We start from the raw sequence: 21,813 nt of genomic DNA on the forward strand, positions 1-21,813 counted from the left end.
GTAGTAACAGTAGTTGCCATTTCGATCACAGCATGTCCAGACACAAGTAAATCCACATGTGACAGAAAAACACACAGGGACAACACACAGCACACTTCCTCCTCGCCCCTCCTGCGGCACGTGAAGCCCTGCGAAGGTCTCAGCATCATGGCTTACACTTGCTACTTCTGCTCCTTAATTTCCCTAATTCTCTGCTCTGCCTGCACCTTTGCTGCACTTCAAAGCTGGCGAAAGGGCTCTGACTGCCCTCTGTGAGGCCGCCAGCGTGGACTGAGAGAGCATATGGAGGAGGGAGAGGGCAGGGTGACTGAATGCTAGCATTGCTAATTTTCTACCTTATTGTTAATCAAAGCTATTGACTGTGATCACTCCCCATCATCGCTTCATCTCCTGCCAATTACAGACTCCAGGGACTGTACCTCATATGGGTGGTGGAGGAGGGGAGGGTGTGGGGAGAAAGAGGGTCTTGTCAAAGAAGAGGGCAGATGATAAAAACGTCATACTTTTCTGAGCAGCAGTAAAGAAAGCACTGCAACATCCCATCTCTCAAAAGGCAGCAATTTGTCATCTTAAAGGACTGAGAGAAATTCACTAAAATGAATGCATGTGTAAAAGGAGACTTAACTTTGCACACTGGGGTTTGAATATTTGAAAACATTCCAAATTGCTTTTGATTCTAGATTACAATCACCTAGACAGGTACTTTCATTCATTCATTCTCACTTTTCTTGAATAAAAGAAATGGTTTTGTATGTTTTTCAAACTGCACATCAATTTTCCTATGTTGAATTTTAGGCTAAGCATGATGGCATTCAAGTCCCAATATTCAAAAGCTGAGCTGCTGTATAAATAGATATACACACCCAGTGACACCACTAATTTCACTGGTGCTCAGTCACTGTGTGTGTCTTATCTCTGTGTGTTAGATAAATATGGGCAGAGTCTCTAAGCTCTGTTGTTGATAAGCAGACAGACACAATAAAACCCAAGTGCCTACCTCCTAGATCAAATACCAGAGAGTCCTAGGTCATTCAAGTTGTGTGGTTCTGTAGGCTTTTTAACCACCTTAAACAGCAGCTACAGAGGGTTTCTTAGTCTGAGCAGTGAAGAAGCACAGCTGTTTACTCGAGGAAGGAAAGTCTGTCACTTATGAATGAGGCAGCCAGGACACGCAGGTAATGCCCCTTTAGAAACAGCACAGGAGTCATTAATTTTGTGTCCCTGCTAGTTTTTTTTTTTTTTTTTTTAGCTAGGCTGACACATTTTGTCTTAGACATCGCTATTCAAGGAGGCTGTAGAACATTTTAAAAGAGGATAAAAAGTCCCACATGAGTCTGCCTTGTGGCTTTTTGCATGTAGCATGTTTAACGACCCTGTCCCTGTCTTCCCTCCTCCCCAGTCCATGTGTCATCTAATTACCCTGGTGAGGTTAAAATGAAGGGAAAAAAAAGGTTCAGATCTCTGCAGACTAAAGGGGAAAAAAAGAGGGCTCATTATCACTCTATTCATCCTTGCCTTCCCAGCCATGGCTCTTGTCATGTTTGTCCTTAAAACCAACTCTGGGAGTGGTAGGGCAGGGAACCAGTCCACCAGCTACCCCTCCAGTCTGTTAACTTATTTATATGCACAGATTGTTTTGGTCAGAGATGTAAGTCACAGCAGTAAGACGGAATGGGAACCAGGCATTTTTGTGTATTTTGAAGCAGTGTTAGGACGATGTTCTGTCTCAAACTAAGTAACCTTGCTCAGATAGACTAACCAAATAAAAGAGGTTCATGTAGGAAGATAAACGGAAGGTGCTTGCTCAAATGTATTAAAAGGCTTTTAAGGGACCACCCCTGTTTACAATCGAGTTTTAAAAGATACAGTGTGTTTAGGGTCAACTTTAATTTTAGACTACTTATTTATAGTAGCAGATGCCCTCTTTCAAAGGAAATACTACTTTCAATTTATGATGAGATAGTTTATTTAATGTGAAAGCACATATATCTCACCACTCTGTTGAAAATACAGTAAAAATCTATCCAAATCTAAGTCAATTTGTCTGTAATGGTATTATAAGACTTTGGGGATAAGGCCTGCGAACGCTTTTTTATTAAAGCTTCTCTGATGAGAATGAGGACATTATTACAAAAACAGCAGAGACAAGGAAAGGAAGTTCACTATCATTTGAAACAAGATACCTAAGTCTGCTAAAAGTAGATTTTTCACCTATGTGTAACTTATCCTAAGTGGTTTCTGAATTTGCTTTCCTGTTTCTACTCATCAACATTCTGGCCCCTTCCTAGGTTCAGGAAATAACAGACTTTGCATCAGTGAATCTTACCTTACTTGTGCAGTATATTCTGTCTGCCTAGGATTGTCTTTAATCACTAATATGCCTCCCTAGTGGTTTACATGGTAAAGAATATGCCTGGAACACAGGAGACCCAGGTTTGATCCCTTGATCCAGAAGATCCCCTGGAGAAGGGAATGGCAACCCACTCCAGTATTCTTGCCTGGACAATTCCATGGACAGAGGAGCCTGGTGGGCTCCAGTCCACAGGGCTGCACAGAGTCAGACATGACTGAGTGACTCACACTTTAACTTTTTATGCCAGACCTTTAGGTCTAGGAAACAAAAGATGTCACTCTTTTGTTGTCTTCCTTTCTGTCAAAAGGTAATCATGACAGCAAACAACCATTCGACCAACAGCATGTGAGCCATAGGAGAGAGTCCAAAAGATATTTAAAGTTTTTGTTAACTGGTATTGATTATGTGAGCTGTAGAATAGAACATAAATGAGGCAAGAGATTATTTAGTGCTTATTTAGAGCCATCCAGGCCTGAATTGAAGTAGGTGTGGCTGCAGTTGATAAAAGCCATCAGGGCACTGAAAAATGCACTGGCACTAGGGTGCTGGCTTCCGTGCATCTGTTACCCCACTAGACGGTGAATTCCCTGAAGATCAGGTAATCTGTTTCACATTGGTAACCTGAAGTCTGACAGTGGACCTGCCACACTGAACACACTTGAAAAGTTATTTTCTTTTTCCTTTAATATAATTCATGAATTAATGAAAGGTGATAACCAAGAATGTGAATCTCACTCAAGTGATAGGCTTTCAGTCTGAAACAATTTGAAAATACAAAACCTATAATTTCTCTACCAGTATCATACTCAGGGCTTCCCTGATAGCTCAGTTGGTAAAGAATCTGTTTGAAATGCAGGAGACCCCTGTTCAATTCCTGGGTCGGAAAGATCCGCTGGTGAAGGGATAAGCTACCCACTCCAGTATTCTTGGGCTTCCCTTGTGGCTCAGCTGGTAAAGAATCCACCTGAAATGCGGGAGACATGGGTTCGATCCCTGGGTTGGGAAGATCCACTGGAGAAGGGAAAGGCTACCCACTCCAGTATTCTGGTCTGGAGGATTCCATGGACTACAGTCCATGGGTTGCAAAGAGTCAGACAGGACTGAGCGACTTTCACTTTCATCATACTCAGAAAAAAAAAAAAAAAAAACTCAATATAAATTAGATACTGTTGTACTCTCTATATCCCTAGTACTTTCAAAAGCATATAAAACATCTCTTTCAATAGAAAAAGAATTCTTGAGTCATAAAAGTATAGACACTCAGGGTTAGAAATATGTTAGATGGACCCCACAACAACCTTTCATTGGATTTGCAAATTCATCTAAATTTAGTGGCCACATGATCTTCACTGCTTTTCAAAGTAACCCATTCCAATTTTATAGTTAAGTCCTCTTTTATGTTAGGGCTCTTTTTTCAAAAAGCTGTTTTCTAGATCTAAACTTTAATTCTAATCAGTGAGGTCATACAGACCTAATGATTCATCTATGAAATTCCATTTCTCCCCCAATGCTCTTTAAACGCTTGTCTTTCACAGGACTCCAGACCTCATCCATTTCTTGTTCAACATGCTCTCTGCAGCTTTCTTCATTCAGGCTCATGGATTCAGCCATTGTTTTAGAAATGATGAAACTTTTTTCAGTTCTTAGATTCTCTACCAATCACCAAATCTAATCTCCACTGCTTATTTCCAAGAAGCCTCACACTTTCTCCCAAGAAATATTGAGCTTATCATCCTTTCCTTTGACCTACTTATTTCCTACATTCCCTGTCTATGTTAAGAGAGTTATCACTGTGTTATATTTTTAATATTTTTCAATTCAGTGAAAGGTTAATATCTGTGGTTAAAACTATACTCTGGCTTATGGGGTTATTTTTTCTAGTAGATTTTGCTATAGTTTTATTTCTATTTTTTTTTTTTTTTTTTGGGTTGTATGCCAAACCTAAACCTACAATATATAAACAAAATATATATGCACATATATAAAATGCATATGGTTATATGTGTCCACATATGCTGCTGCTGCTGCTAAGTCGCTTCAGTCGTGTTCGACTCTGTGCGACCCCATAGACGGCTGCCCACCAGGCTCCCCCGTCCCTGGGATTCTCCAGGCAAGAATATTGGAGTGGGTTGCCATTTCCTTCTCCAATGCATGAAAGGGAAAAGTCAAAGTGAAGTCGCTCAGTCATGTCCGACTCTTAGTGACCTCATGGACTGCAGCCTACCAGATCCTCCATCCATGGGATTCTCCAGGCAAGAGTACTGGAGTGGGGTGCGTGTCCACGTACATAATCATATAATACACACATATACTTGTATAAGCTATATAATATATGAATGGGTCTTCTTGTAACAGTCTTATACAAATTTGATAAAAGCAACAACAATAATAAATGGGAATGAAGACCTAAATTTTTCTGTGTCTTTCAGAAAACTTTCTCCTTAAATATAATAATGTATTAAAGGTGATACAACTTTATTTAATGGTACATTAAGGGTAAAATTGAAATTTGTTACTTTATGTAATAATTCCTTTACTGAAATTTCCCCAACAGCTATTCCAAACAATAATGGAAACTTTGAATTAGAAAAAAATCATTATATAGCAACCTCTAACAAAATGATTCGTTCAGACAAGCATCATCAAAAGATACTAAATCCATTTGGTAAAAAGTGGTAGGGAACACCATATACAGGGAAAATGTATTACCCCAGATTACTTGCTAACTGCATAAGAAAAAATTCACTTTTATAATGGATAGACTGACCTGGCAGTCACCACTTGTACTCAGTAAGAAAATTTCATATCACCAATAGCTGGTAGCTAAAAGTGGGAAGACAATTATATGATAAAACATACAGTAACACCTAGGAAGTGTCTGGGCTAAGAATGCTTGCCCTGAATTCAATCAACACTTAAGATCCAATTTAAAATCTACAGAAAACAAAATGTACTCCTAGGATACACATGTTGGATAAGTAAAGGATGAATTACCTTTAAGTTACTTACAGGTGGTTCAGAAAAAAATATTAAAAGTACTAAAGCAAATATGGCATAATATTAGCAATTACTCAATCTATTATGAAAAACATTCCCAAAAGTTTAAAGGATCACAGAGGAAGACTGAGTGGTCCAAACTTTTCTCTATAATATGCAGCAGAAAATCATGCAATGAAGTTTCTCTTTCCTAGTGATATGAGTAAAATAGCTAATATTTTTGTAGTACAAAGACTTATATTTGTATGTTTGTACTACCATTCAACCCATATTTCTTTAAACTGTTCATTATATTATGGCAGTCAGTGTTACTTTGTGAAAATGTAGAGGCCTCTGTTGTTTAAACTGTTTCATTTATTTATTTTTATTTTTTTAATTGAGTGTGAAATTCATAGCTTGGAACATTAGCATTTTCTTCTTTGCCCTTCATTTCTGTCATACCCAGTTATGAAAATATATGCTAAAACTTCTTCCTTTGGCCCTGCTGTAAAGTGTCAAGCCAGTTTCTTTATAGATTTGCATTATCACTGTGAGGTCTTTGGCATTAATTGACATTTTGAAGATGACCATTAATAAAAGATTAGGGAAAAGCAAATGAATATAAACTACTATCAATATGAGAATTGTGTTCTACAAATTGGATCAATTCTCATTGATTCTTTCCTACTAATCAAGAGGAATGCAGGGAATGGGTACTTTAAATGAAGTACTGAGAACATTTAATTAGAAACCCAGGCAATGAATTACAAAATTAAGTACAAAAACTATGTCTGTGAAGCTTTAAATTTGTGTCACAATTCTATAAGATCAAATTAAAATTAAACTCAAACTTCTGCTTTAGTCAAATATGGTTAAAATAATTATAGAAAGTACATTATCATGTTCTCCATTGTTTTGTACTGGGGATAAGAGAAGAAATAAGAGTTACATTTATAGAGGTGGAAAGAAAAAAAAAAGTAGATGCTTTTTTTTTTTTTTAAATTTTATTTTATTTTTAAACTTTACATAATTGTATTAGTTTTGCCAAATATCAAAATGAATCCGCCACAGGTATACTCTACTTTAAAAATTTAGAGAATGAAGCAATTAAAAAAAAATCATTCGCAGTGAATACTGACTTTTCCAGAAGTCTATACATTATAGAGGAAGAAGACAATGGCAACCCACTCCAGTACTCTTGCCTGGAAAATCCCATGGACGGAGGAGCCTGGTGGGCTGCAGTCCATGGGGTGACAAAGAGTCGGACACGACTGAGCGACTTCACTTTCACTTTTCGCTTTCATGCCTTGAAGAAGGAAATGGCAACCCACTTCAGTGTTCTTGCCTGGAGAATTCCAGGGACAGGGTGGCCTGGTGGGCTGCCATCTCTGGGGTTGCACAGAGTTGGACACAACTGAAGCGACTTAGCAGCAGCAGCAGCATACATTATAGAATATTAACTATACTATGTGTCAGGTTCCAAAATTATGTTACAAAATGTTGAATGAAACCTAACTTTTTAAGCAGCAATATAGTAACAAAGAGAAAACAACATCTTATAGCCGCTTTCAATTTTGCTATTAGAAGAAAAGTCAATGTTGCTGTGTTATATTCTTTCAAAGATACAAGAATCAGGAATATAATGATCCATGTGGACAATGATTTAATGATTGTTAGAAAATATGTTGAGATAAAATGAATTTAAATGATAAAATTGATGTAAAATATGTATTCAAATAAAGTTTTTAGTGAATTGGTGTGCTTAGTACTTTGTTGCATTAAGCAACTCTGACCCCATAGACTGAAGCCCACCAGGCTCCTCATGTCCAGGCAAGAATACTGCAATGGTTGCCATGTCCTCCTCCAGGGGATCATCTAAATCCAAGGATTAAACCCAGATATTGAACCCACACTGCAGGCGGATTCTTAACTGTCTGGGCAATCAGGGAAACAGAAGAACACTTGAGTGGGTAGCCTCTTCCTTCTCCAAGGGAACTTCCTGGCACAGGAATCAAACCAGGTTCTCTAGCATTGCAGATGGACTCTTTACCAGCTGAGTTACCAGGAAAGCCCAGATGGTTCTTCCTAAACTGGAAGATTTTATCATCCATTACCACTGAGAGAAAGAAAAAACATTCAAGCAGTTTGGTATTTGACTAAAATAATCTCCATGATAAACTAGGTTATTGTAACTGTGACCTAAGATTCTGGGTCTGGGTCATTAAATGAAAAAGATTTCATACAATGATTTCAAATTAAATATTAGTTCTTTTTCTCATTTTCTAGTTTAGTTGATTAGAATGCATAGTATGTGAGAAAACAGAAGTAAAAATTGTTCTGATTATAATCACAAATAATATTCAAACAATGGCTGACTTTATTTTTCTGGGCTGCAAAATCACTCTAGATGGTGACTGCAGCCATGAAATTAAAAGACGCTTACTCTTTGGAAGGAAGGTTATGACCAACCTAGACAGCATATCAAAAAATAGAGATATCACTTTGTCAACAAAGGCCCATCTTAATCAAGGCTATGGTTTTTCCAGTTGTCATGTATGGATGTGAGAGTTGGACTATAAAGAAAGTTGAGCGCTGAAGAATTGATGCTTTTGAACTGTGGTGTTGGAGAAGACTCTTGAGAGTCCCTTGGACTGCAAGGAGATCCAACCAGTCCATCCTAAAGGAGATCAGTCCTGGGTGTTCATTGGAAGGACTGATGTTGAAGCTGAAACTCCAATACTTTGGCCGCCTGATGCAAAGAGTTGACTCATTGGAAAAGACCCTGATGCTAGGACAGATTGAAGGCAGGAGGAGAAGGGGATGACAGAGGATGAGATGGTTGGACTGCATCACCGATTTAATGGACATGGGTTTGGGTAGACTCTGGGAGTTGGTGATGGACAAGGAGGCCTGGCATGCTGTGGTTCATGGGCTCGCAAAGAGTAGGACATGACTAAGCAACTGAACTGAACTGAATGCTTTAGTTTACTTAATATTAAGTAAACCACTTTATGTATATGTATATTTTCTCATGTCATTTTTATAGCTCTATCAAGATCACAGTCATCATCATAATCATAGTTCACATTATGATATTCCCATTTTAAAGATGGTGAAACTAATGCTCAGAGAATTCCTTTGGTCTCTGTCATGCAATTAGTAAGCAGTGAATTTGGAATTTAATTTCAAATTTCTGACTCCAAAGCATCCACATATTTTCATGGTACTCTATTTTACTATACTGTCTTTACTCATTAATCTAATTCTCGGGACTGGATAGAATTCGATAGTATATAGGCAATGGAACACCAGGTTAGTGATTCTTTTCCAGTTGCTGAACAATAAGATTGGGTAATTTCACAAATCTATTTCTGAGCCCCATTAAGCATCTCACAGGGTTTCTTCACTGTATTCTTTCGTAGACCATACAGAATACACAAGGAAACTGGTTGTGTTTAAGCTAGAAATACACAGTAAAATATTATGAAAATAGGATTTATCATTAAAATAAAGTTTTGCCCACATATTTTTAAATGTAAATTTGGAGATTGAACTACTGACAAAAAAAACCCAAGGTAAATTCAGAGTCCTTTTTTTTGACAACAGCTTTTTTTGTTACTCTTCAGGGACAAAGATTTATGTTTTGGTGTAAGCTTAAGGGCACTTAAAGCAGGGTCATGACTTAGTATGCCTGGCCCTAGCACAGTACTTAGAGCAGAGTAGATAATCAATACATTTCTGCTGAATGATTGGATGAAAAACTGACTCAGTTTTGCTAGAGTCAAGAGTTTAAGACAGAGGTAACTTTTCTCATTGAATGAATATCAATTATTTCCTTATTTAGGATTCTCTTATATGTTCACATAGTTAAATTTACTATAACTCTAATTCAGAATGGCATTATGGTAAATTACTATTGCTGATAGAATAATAGCCTTCTACCTTTCCCACTTTCCATGCAGATATAAATTCTAGGAAATAGAAAATTGTTAAACTTAAGTCATATGAGTGTTTTACTGGTGAAAGTTGACCTTCTTGCATATTAAAAAGGGGTGATTTACAAATATCCATCTATGACAAACCATATATAAAGGAAACTATAATAAATAATGATAATTCTCAAAGTCAAAAGAAGTTGTAATTTAAAGAAAGCTATTAAATATTGCTAGGTAGGTGAACTCTACTTCTGCTTCTATGAGCACTCTCTGATTTGAGTAATTTAAGATATAGACATATAGATAAAAATACAGATATATCCTGATGAGCAAATGTAATGCATTCTTCAGAGAGGCTATTCTTGAAACTGAAGTAATATACAAATTTTGAATTAATATTTGGTTTGCCAATGTCACATTGTTTCTGAATTTGTAAAAATATTACAGTTCTGGAAAAACAATGGAAAAATAGCTACATGAAAATTCTCAAATATAATTTTGTTTGAGCTAATTTGGGATATATCCCAAGCTGGCAAAATCTGATCAAGTACTAGAGATTAACCTATATTAAAGCAAAAACAGCAAAAAAAAAAAAAAAGAGAGAGAGAGAGAGAGATCTCTTTATACATCTATGTCTATCAGTAAAATCCTATTATCATAAAATATACTACTGAAAGTTAGGAAGACAAAAACATTAATGGATAAGCTTGCAACTCCGAAGAATACAAATATCACCAGAAGATGTTTTTAACTCATTTAAATTCAACTTAATTTGACAAAGCAAGATAAAGTGCCTTCTGCATGGAAATCATTCTACTGATGGAGAAATGCTCATAATTTTAAAACCATTTGTTTCCAGATCTCTTCTGGTGGGAACACTGACAAATTAGAGCTCTTAAAATATTAGGGAAAAGTATGCTTTATCTTGACAATATTTCTTTTTCTTTGATGCCTGGATTTTTTTGTCTGAAAGTCAAGGAGGTTTTCATGGAAACAATAAGTAATGACTATCCCTTTATATAATTGAAAAACTAAGCCAGTTGTCCAATTGAATTCTGCATATATTCAAAATGCTCAAATAAAATCCTCAGTTACCTCCAATGTGACAGATACCTTGGTGGGATGGAATTTAATCTGCAGAGACTTGCTCCCTTGAACTTTATCTGTGAGAGTTAATTTCCAGTCGATTTTACTAATATTTCTGTCTCTCTCTGTCTGTTGACTTTTTTGTTATTCTCTCCACCCACTTTGCCCTGGTATTCAAGGGCTTTTCTTTTATTGTGCTTAGCATCTGCTACTGTTCCACTCCTTTCCAGTCAAAGCACAGGGTAACTTCAACACAGACTAATTAAATGGTGCTTGAAGTTAGTTAACAGGTGGTGGCCCCAGCTGCGCCAGCTGTATGAACAGACACGTCTCGCATGTTAAGGGCAGAAGGGGCACAATAGGAATACCTGCATTAATGGAATACTCCTTCTGTAGCATTAAAATGATGTTGGGGACCAAGAAGAAATAGATTACTCCTTTTTTTATAGTGGGATAAATCTAGTTTTGAGGTATGGTGATCACATTTGAGGTTCTGAATAAAAACACAGACATCTTTCTCTTTTTAGCAAATACTCTTTTCTCACCATAGAATGGGCAGATTTACTACCATTTCCTTTAAGTGTATGAATAACACAATGTTTCCAATCACTGCTGCTAGTTACATGTTAAATGATATTCAAGTAAGATCCACATGGTTTGTTAAATTCAGTCAAAATATCAAATGATTTGCTTAGTATTTTGGAATAACTATAAGTATGTATGATTGTTTCTTTAGATATTTGATACAGTGTGATATTTAGGAGGCACCAGTTAACTTTGTGACCTTGGACAAGTCATTTTATCTTTTCATTTTTTGGCCTCAGTCTCTTCATCTATAAATTGTGAAATAATAGTATTGATTCATAGAAGTGTTATGAGGACTGAATAAGCAAGTATTTGTAAAGATCTTACTATCCCAAACACCTAATAAGAAGTCAGCAAATGTTAGCTATTATTATAATTCACCTAAGTTTAAAATCAGCTTCCCTTGTAGCTCAGTTGGTAAAGAGTTTGCTTGCAGTGCAGGAGACCTGGGTTCGATCCCTGGGTTGGGAAGATCCCCTGGAGAAGGAAATGGCAACCCACTCCAGTATTCTTGCCTGGAGAATCCCATGGACTGAGGAACTTGGTGGTCTACAGTCCATGGGGTCACGAAGTGTGGGACACGACTGAGCGACTAACACTTAAATTTAAAATCCATGTTAAAAGGATCATTTAATGTTCTTAATGGGGAAAAAAACCCCTACATACTCGCTTCTTGAAATGAAAAAAGCACATTCTATTTCTGTTTTAATGTTCCAAGTTTGAATTTATATAGGATAAAAGATGAATAAAGTGAAAGTCACTCAGCCGTGTCCGACTCTTTGCCACCCAACAGAGCCTTCCAGGCTTTTCTGTCCATGGAATTCTCCAGGCAAGAATACTGGAGTGGGTTGCCATTCCCTTCTCCAGGGGATCTTCCTGACCCAGGGATCGAACCTAGTTCTCTCATACTGCAGGCAGATTCTTTACCATCTGAGCTACCAGTGAAGCCCACTCACACAGAATTCCCTGCTAAATCATTCAGGATGTACTTCCACATGGATAGCATTTCATACAAATGGCAGACCTCTTGAACTGCAGGCTTTATTTTTAGTTTGCCTAATTGCCTGGTTGCTTTATGCTGACAAGGAGGAATTTACTCAATTTTATTTCTTAAGGAAAAAAATACAACATGATATTGAAATTACCCTACCGAATTCCTCACTCTTAGGGCAACTTTCTTTTTTTTTTCCTTGCCCACTGCTGTTTCAACCCTTGCCCTTCTTTTGCTGTCTCCGGAGGGATTGGGGGCAGGAGAAGAAGGGGACGACGGAGGATGAGATGGCTGGATGGCATCACTGACTTGATGGACATGAGTTTGAGTGAACTCTGGAAGTTGATGATGGACAGGGAGGCCTGGCGTGCTGTAATTCATGGGGTTGCAAAGAATTGGACATGACTGAGTGACTGAACTGAACTGAAAGACATATAGAAACTGCTGGTAAATTGGAAGGAGGAGGGCAAAGCCTGAAACATTTGCAAGTTGGGCCCGAGGTCACGTGGTAAATTCCAGCTCCTCCCCAACCCACCCTCTCCCAACTGTCCTGCCAGTGGTGACCGCTGTCCATCTGCAACCATTATGGGAATCTCTGAGGCAGCATTCACTCAGCTGCTAAAGGGACAAATTTCCTCCATACTCTCTTCATTGTCCGCATTTTCTAACCATAGTCACGGTTTTGTGCTCTTCATTCTAATGGTGCTTTTGATGATTGGGGTCATTTTAGGCCTTCAGCTCCCCCAAAGGTCACGGGGATTAGCTATGTTCAATTGAGGACCAGAGAGAGCCGTGGCGGCTTTCTCCCATTCATCCCCTTCCATTGATTTCCCCGCAATGTAAGAGTGGCAACGGTGGTAACTTTTTGTCTGGTTTTCACTCTTGCTGTTTTTCCTTACAGCCTTCCCCTACTTCTCCTTGGAGAAGGCTTGTTTGTTGCCATCACTGTGACACAAGAAGTTTTACTGAAGCAAATCCCCACTGAAAGCAGGGAAGCTACCTTGGGCACTGCTGATCCAATCAGCTTGCACTTGATTCTTCCTTCATTGTTTCAGTTTGCTTGGCTCACAGCCTTTCAACATTTACAGTTGATCAAGTCAAGCTTCCTTTGGAAACAGCATTCCTTTTCTTTGTTATGTGTTGCTGAGTGTAATCAGCTACACACATATATTATATAGTCTATTGATTATAATTATGAATGCTATAATAGCATATCCACTGTGCTTTTTTCCCCTTTGTTTTACTTTGTGGATTCTGACTTTTTTTTTTTTTAATGCACTTCCATTATGTTGTTCAGAGTATTCTAGCTTGCATTTGTGTGTGTGTGTGTGTGTGTGTGTGTGTGTTTAATGGGAAACTGCCAGCCTTTGTTCTCACAAGTACTTTAATAGTGAGATGATACATTTCACTTACTAATGTTGTTCCAAAAGAGACATTCTTATTGTAAATTAATGGAAATTCTTGAAACCTAAGACAATACAAGTAACTGTTTTTAAGGAATGTGTATATGTGTATGCATGCAGTGGGAGTGAGGGTCCTGAACAATAAACACCCCAAATAACCCCAAATACCTTAAAAGACATGAAGCCATTTATGTCATTAATCATATCCAAGTGATAGTGGGGACAGTTTATGTAAACATATTTTCTGGGCACCAATATTCTTGGCTCATGAAGAAGTCCATTCATTAACAATGGTCAACAGTTTAAAACATGGTAGGAGGCAATCCTCAGTAGATTTTCCTTCTTAATAGGAGTCAAATGACTAGTAACTTTCTAGTTAGTGAGATTATCTCTTTGGCTCAGAAGAAACGATGCTGCACATTCATGTTCAAATTTGAAAATATTGCACTAATTAATTTCTATCTTCTGCAGTTCCTATTTTATAATTCATAGCACATTTATTTATGTATGTGGAAATAATGCTCATTTATAGATTCAGCGGCCTCTGCTATACTGCTTCATTTAACTTTTTCAAGCTTCATTCTTAATGTATGTGTGCATGTGTACACTCAATCATGTCTGACTCTTTTCGACCCCATCTACCAGGCTCTTCTGTCTGTGAAATTTTCAGGAAAGAATACTAGAGTGGGCTGCCATTTCCTCCTCAAGGGGCTCTTCCTGACTCAGGGATCAAACCCACATCTCTTGTGTCTCCTGCATTGGTAGGTGGATTCTTTATTGACTGTGCCAACTTTCCATAAATATGTAGAGTGGAGACAGCCTAAGGGAGTAGCGAATATAAGATTGCTGTCAATGATGCTGCTCTGTGTGGATCCTTTTGGTCAGCACATATACGTGGGAAATGGATGGAAAGCTTAATATAGTGAGTAATACTTTTTTCCATTGGGCTTTTGTGAACAGTTTTTAATAGAAGTGAGAATTTTTAAAGAAACACATTTTCCTGCAAAATTAGAAAGGGGACTGGAATGCACAGGTATGGAATAAAAATCTATTGAGTTTTACATATTGCCAGAATTATGGTAACTATGCATGAATACCTTAGTGACATATTGTAGAAATTATAAATACTTTAACTCTTGCTGGTAGAGAAAAGGAAAAATAATTAAATTCTCTGTAATGTTTAATCTGCAACATTTGGCAGTTGAAAATGTCCTAAGGCTTTAACATAAACCTTAAAACCATAATACATGGCATCAGAAATGACCCTAATATTAGCAATTTATATTTAACAAATTAATGGCCAGTTTGCATTAATAGTAAATTAATGTATGTAAGTCAAATATCTAAGAATATGTACCTTTATTCTTAAAGTTCTGGGGGTGGGATAAGACTAAACTGTTTGTTAACAATAATGTTGAAATTTTATTTTTGGAATGTGTATTTCATGCTTCAATATGATTATAAAAAATACCTGACAGCATAATACCTGGTAACCAAACTTGCCAGTAAATATAACTCTTCCATTGGTTACAAATTTCTTACTTATTTATAATTCTGTAGCTCCCAGGGGGGAAAAAGTCTTTTAATTGTATATAATTCTGCCAAAGATAAATAGATATAAAGCATAATAGTGAATGAGAAAACACAGACAGTGGAAAATGTGCCAAGGTAGTTACAAAATGTAGGTAAGTGACTGATCATTATAAAAATGATAAGAGCATACTGTATGCCATGATTAGAGGATAAAGATATTAATGTCAACATTTTCGTCAATCACATGTGTACTTGATTTACCAGGTCATTAATAGTTACATTTGGAGACACAAATGACAACCCATTCCAGTATTCTTGTCTGGGAAACCCCACGGACAGAGAATCCTGGTGGCCTATGGTCCATGGAGTCACAGAGAGTCAGACATGACTTAGAGACTAAACAACAGATATAGTTACACTGTATATTCTTTTTGAAAAATATTATATTCAGAAGGCTACCAAATCATAATGAAAGACATCCTGAATCCCACTATAAGAACTTCAAGCTGTACTGCCTTTGCTGGTAAAGTCTGAGAAGCTTGGAAGCTCTAATTTTATGTTAAATAGATATATTTTTAAAACTTTATTTTTAATTGGAAGATAATTATTTACAATAATGTGATGGTTTCTGCCATGCATCAACATGAATCAGCCATAGGTATACATATGTCTTCTCCCTCTTGAACCTCCTTCTCATCTCTCACCCCATCCCACCCATCTAGGTTGTCATAGAGCAATGGATTTGGGTTCCCTGAGTCATACACCAAATTCCCACTGGCTATCTTTCAGTAGATATTTTAAATTCAATCATTTACTTTGAGATAGCTGTATGTTCACATTCAGTTTTAAGAAACAATGTGCGCATATCTCTTATAACTTTTACCTAGTTTAACGTAGTGGTAACATCTTGCAAATACCACAAACAGGCTGTTAACAATGATTTGAAGAAAGATAAAAGGCATTTCTATCACAGCAAGGGTCCTTCATGGTGCCTTTTCATAGCCACATCCACTTTCTTCCCACCCACTCCTTCCTTTTCCTCTGGCAAGCACTAGTTTGTTCTCCTAGTGGTAAGGAACCCGCCTGACAATGCAGGAGACTTAAGAGACACGGGTTTGTATAAGTACCGCGCACTAACGGATTGCGCCACTGGAGTACAGCCACTATGGAGAACAGTGTGGAGATTCCTTAAAAAACTGGAAATAGAACTGCCTTATGATCCAGCAATCCAACTGCTGGGCATACACACTGAGGAAATCAGAATTGAAAGAGACACGTGTACCCCAGTGTTCATCGCAGCACTGTTTATAATAGCCAGGACATGGAAGCAACCTAGATGTCCATCAGCAGATGAATGGATAAGAAAGCAGTGGTACATATACACAATGGAGTATTACTCAGCCATTAAAAAGAATACATTTGAATCAGTTCTAATGAGGTGGATGAAACTGGAGCCTATTATACAGAGTGAAGTAAGCCAGAAAGAAAAACACCAATACAGTATACTAACGCATATATATGGAATTTAGAAAGATGGTAACAATAACCCTGTGTACGAGACAGCAAAAGAGACACTGATGTATAGATCAGTCTTATGGACTCTGTGGGAGAGGGAGAGGGTGGGGAGATTTGGAAGAATGGTATTGAAACATGTATAATACCATGTATAAAACGAGTCGCCAGTCCAGGTTCGATGAACGATACTGGATGCTTGGGGCTGGTGCACTGGGACGACCCAGAGGGAGGGTATGGGGAGGGAGGAGGGAGGAGGGTTCAGGATGGGGAACACAGGTATACCTGTGGCAGATTCATTTCGATATTTGGCAAAACTAATACAATATTGTAAAGTTTAAAAATAAAATTAAAAAATAAAATTAAAAAAAAAAAAAAGAGAGACACAGGTTTGATCCCTGGGTCAGGAAGGCGCCCTGGTGGAGGAAATAGCTACCCATTCCAGTATTTTTGCCGGGAGAATCTCATAGATAGAGGAGTCTGGCAGGCTAAAGGCCAGGAGGTTGCAAAGAGCTGGACACGACTGAAGTGACTTAGCACACACATCTAAAATGTTATCATTTTGCGGATATTCTATAAGCGAAACAAGGGAGTATGTGACTTTTTGAGAATAATTTTTTCTCAATCAGCATTTCTCTTAAGAGTCAATCCAAGTTGATGCTTCTATCAAGAGTCTGTTCCTTTTAATTGTCACTTAGTATTCCACAATGTGACTATATAATTTTTGTTTAACCATTGACTGATTGAGCTCTATCTTGGTTGTTTCCAGTTTTTGCCTATTATGAATAAAGCTATTATAAACATTTGTGTATAGATTTTAATGTAAACATAAATCTTCATTTCTCTGGGATAAATGCCCAGGAGTGCAAAAGCTGGGGCATAGAGTAATTGAATTTCAGTTTTTTGAAAATTGAAAGTGAAGTTGCTCAATCATGTCTGACTCTGCAACCCGGTGGACTGTAGTCTACCAGGCTCCTCCATTCATGAGATTCTCCAGGCAAGAATACTGGAGTGGGTTGCCATTGCCTTCTCCAGGGATCTTCCCCACCCAGGGATCGAATCCAGGTCTCCTGCATTGCAGGCAGACGCTTTACCCTCTGAGCCACCAGGGAAGCCAGAAATTGCAAACTGCTTTCCAGAATAGCTATACAATCAGTCAGACAGCTTTAAAAAGCATACATTTATTCACATGGAAGAAATGCCTCTGTGGCATTAGGATTTGGTTCAAGTTAAACCTTTGAGAACTCTCTTCTTCCCTCCTTTTCCTTTCCCACCTCCCTTTCACTTTCTGTCTTCCTTTTCCCTTCCCTCCCTTCTAGTTTATTCCTTCTGTCCTTTCTCCCTCCTGCCTCCTCACATCCCCTCCTTTCTTCCTTTCTTTTTCTCCTTTCTTCCTTTCTTTTTCTCCTTTCTTCCTTTCTTTTTCTCCTTTCTTCCTTCTTATGTATGAATGGAATGTGATAGAAGGAATGCCTTTGTGAACCTAATCTGAGAACAAGAAAGACAGTATTACAGCTTTGTAGGTTCTTCGAAAGCATTGAAACAGTTTTATTAATTTTACAGGCTTTAAATACATAATTCATATCAAGGACCTAGAAAATGCAGAATAATCTTTTAGGTAAATTTTTTCCTAGTGATTGTGACAAGCTAAAGGCCAAAAATAGAATTTTAGAATTTAAAAGAAAAAAAATCACAAGACAGAAATTAATGTTGTCACTGTGAATAGCAGTCTACTCTCTAAGAGAAAAAAAAATATCTTAGGTTATTATGTAGTTATGGCTTCCTTGGTGGCTCAGATGGTAAAGAGTCTGCCTACAATGCAGGAGACCCGGGTTTGATCCCTGGGTTGGAAAGTTCCCCTCTACAAGGGAATGGCTATCCACTGTGGTATTCTTGCCTGGAGAATTCCATGGAAGGAGGAGCCTGATGCACTACAGTTCATAGGGTTGCAAAGAGTGACTTCACTTCACTTCATCATGTAGTTGAGAGCAAAGCATGTTTGGTATCATTGCATTCAACCAAAAGATTTGCATGCTAGGTTACTGTATAACTGTAGGAAAAAGTCTGAACAAAACAAGTATATAAAATTATGTTCTACAAAAAGCTTGTAGCTTTTGTACATACTAGACATTTTTGCATACTATAAAAATGATGTTAGTATATCAACTTACTAAAAATGATTAAGTTGGCTTAGTTGTTGTGGAACATAGATGTTGGTATTAAAAAAATCAGTTGTTAAAAGATATAGGAAAAGTTACATTGACCAGGAGAGTAATAATAATCTCATGTAATTCACTATAAAAGCAAATACAATTGCAATGGATAACAGATAAAAATAGATTAAAAATCATTTAGAATCTCAAATGTTTACATTTGTAGAATCATAGAGTTGAAGGAAGATTTACGATTCCAGAAATATATTCCAGAAATACGTGTGTGTGTGTGTGTGTGCACGCACGTGTGCTTGGTTGCTCAGTCGTGTCCGACTATTGCCATACCACGGACTGTAGCCCCCTAGACTCCTCTGCCCAAGGGATGCTTTAGGCAAGAATACCCAGGTGGGGTGCCATCCCCTCCTCCAGGGGATCTGCCAGACCCAGGGATCAAACCCGTGTCTCTACGTCTCCTGTGTCGGTAGGCAGGTTCTTTACCACTAGCACCACCTGGGAAACCTATATATATATATTGATCCCATAAAACTGTATAGTCTTAGATTTTCAATATGAAAACTAAGGAATGTAGAATTACTTATCATACTAAAGCTAGTCCTTTGAAATGACTACATCTACCATACTTGAAAAATCTTGTTATAAGATTTTATAACAAACCTATGTCAGTTAATAAATGGATTGTCAAGCTCCTACCATAAAAGATGATGTAAGAAAAAAATGTTGCCCAACTGACCTGATCAATTTCTGTGAAAGAGATTGAAAGAATATTGATGGGGGTCAGACAGTGGATTGTCCTGAATTTAAACTACAACATTTTATTCGATAAACTCTGACAGCTTGGGAGATAAAGTTCAGGTCACACTGGCATTATTGTCTTAACAGTGAGATAAAGCACAGTAAAATGAAACAAAATAAAATGAAATGATCACCCTTATGGTGTTCTTTGAATGAAGTGAACAATCACTAAGATAAAGATATGTGAATAATTCTATTGTAGATGATGGAATTAAAGATCATTTTACTGGTAAGAAATCATATTTGGTGTGTTTTGCTCAACTTCTTAATCCTTTTAGACTTCAAATGGACAAGTTCATAATAAAGTAAGAAGAAAAAAGCTAGTTAAATAAGTTGCCTCAGAAATCTTCATAGAATATTTCTATATATGAAATAGTAAAAATGTATTACTAGTATAATACCAATAGAAAAGGAATACTTTCACAGAGACTGGAACTCTCCCCACCCTGACTTCTAAGGCCCACTTGCCATCAGTCAGTCACCTTTTAAGAATGGGCTGTAAAAGGATGTTTAGGGTATCAGGATAGGTCCCAGAAGAATAAAGATGAAGAATAAACCACTGAAACCTTAAGGAAAGGAAATGGTCCATTAAAAAATTCCATTAATACTATGAACTATATTGATTTCTTGTTATTTTTATAAGCATAATTGCAGAAAGATGCTTATTATTATGTATTTGCAGAGCTAAATATAGCATGTCAGATATAGGGACACAATATATGCATTTATATCCTGAGGTATGCAGGTATCTTATTAGCAGAAAACATGATCATATGATTCATTTTTTCTTTGCTTTTCAGAGTTATACAAAAATAAATGTATTCTACTTTATAGAATTACAATAAAAGTTGGAAACATAGGAAAATACATAAAGAGCACTGGAAGAAATAAAGAAGGATTTTAGAAGAAATAGACATAAATGCCCAATTTCAAGTGTCTAAAAAAGTTAACTTATATCTTAGAGCATTTTGACTATTTAAGGAAAGACAAAGGAATAAGAAGTCCTAGAATTCAGTAAAAAGGCTGACATCTCTAAGCAGAAGAAAATAGTAAGTATATATTTTTCAATAATTGCTTTAGTTACATACTGACATAATTGATATTTCTAAAATGTAGGAATTGGTTTTAGAAATATAAACAAATGTTTATGTATCTGTGCAAAACAACATAAGAGAATCCTTGATTAAAACTAAATAGCTGCATAGTAGAAATAGTCTGAGTTTACTGTTCAAATAGCAAGTCAACTAATGCTGTATATCTGAGCTGAAATTCTAATTTCTTCATTTTTAGTGACAGTATCTCTACACTACCTATCATATACGAACATAAATTGAACACAGTTGACAGATAAAAGCTGATATTATTATATTGAATTCCCAGATATGCCTGCTTGAGAGCTATATTTTGCCAGTCAAAATTCAGAAGATACTTTCTGCTTGGAAAGTCCAAGATGTGTTGCCTATGAAATTGTTCATGTTTATGTTATGTAAACTGAGCAGGTGGGTTTTCTTTTCAGAAAATGAATCCTTTTATAGAGATGAAAAAGGCTGAAGACAATGTATGCCCTAATATACTTAGGTGATGTTAACGAGACAGCTATATTCCACCCACAGCTGTTGTCCCACGCTGAAATTAGTTGCTTCAGATTTTTGTTAAATAATTCCATACTTGAGAAGACTTTAGGAAATTGGATGTTAGAGGGACCAGCCAGCATCGTTCAGTTAAGTGGTCCTTGAACAGAAAAGTGCTTTCCTTTGAATGTGGGGGGAAAAGAGTTTGATCACATTTAAGCTAATCTATCATGTATCATACCCTGTGGGTAAGATAGTTAATGACTATATTGATTTTTTTGTGTGCCTAGTTTTAAACACAATATTTAACCAATGTGAAACTGAATATGGGATTTGTTTTCTATTTGCTATTGATGCTTTTAAATTATCTTTATCTCTGTATGCATTGATTTCAAAAGGGTTTTAGGTAGTGTCATGTTCTTAAACTGTATTTTAATTTTCTGATTTTGTTTTAAAAACTTTGGATATTTTTCATATCTGTAGTTATTTTCAGAGCTCCCTTTACTTTCACTAGGAAGAAAAAAGCATTTAAACTTTGACAAAAATGTTGATCACAGACCTTTCAGAAATAGCTTTTTTCTGCTTTCTCTTGCTCTTACACATCTGCCTCTGGTCACATCCCCACTGTCCATTTATGCAGGTCATCGTAATTATTCTTTGATTTCTACATTTTTTTTTTTTGAGTATCATATGAGTCATTTCTAGAAAGCTGTCTTTACAAAAAGACGAGGAAAAGAACAGAAACATAACAGAGATGTAGCAACTCTGAATGTGGTTAAATAGCATCACAAAGGGATGGGAATTCACTGTTAAACAGCTTTAAAACGTTAAAAAAAAAAAAAAGCAGCAACTAGATATAGGCAGAGCAAGGTCTAAAATAGCATGACATAAGAAGAAAACAA

General features: G+C 36.9%; 1 protein-coding gene across 1 annotated transcript in view; it reads right to left on the reverse strand.

Moving 5' to 3' along the window:
• ROBO1 (roundabout guidance receptor 1) overlaps positions 1–21,813 on the reverse strand; it is a 1,293,158-nt gene that overhangs the window by 588,096 nt on the left and 683,249 nt on the right. The gene's annotated exons all lie outside the window — the stretch shown is intronic.

Source organism: Bos mutus, chromosome 1, assembly GCF_027580195.1.
Source record: "Bos mutus isolate GX-2022 chromosome 1, NWIPB_WYAK_1.1, whole genome shotgun sequence".
Lineage (NCBI taxonomy): Eukaryota > Metazoa > Chordata > Mammalia > Artiodactyla > Bovidae > Bos > Bos mutus.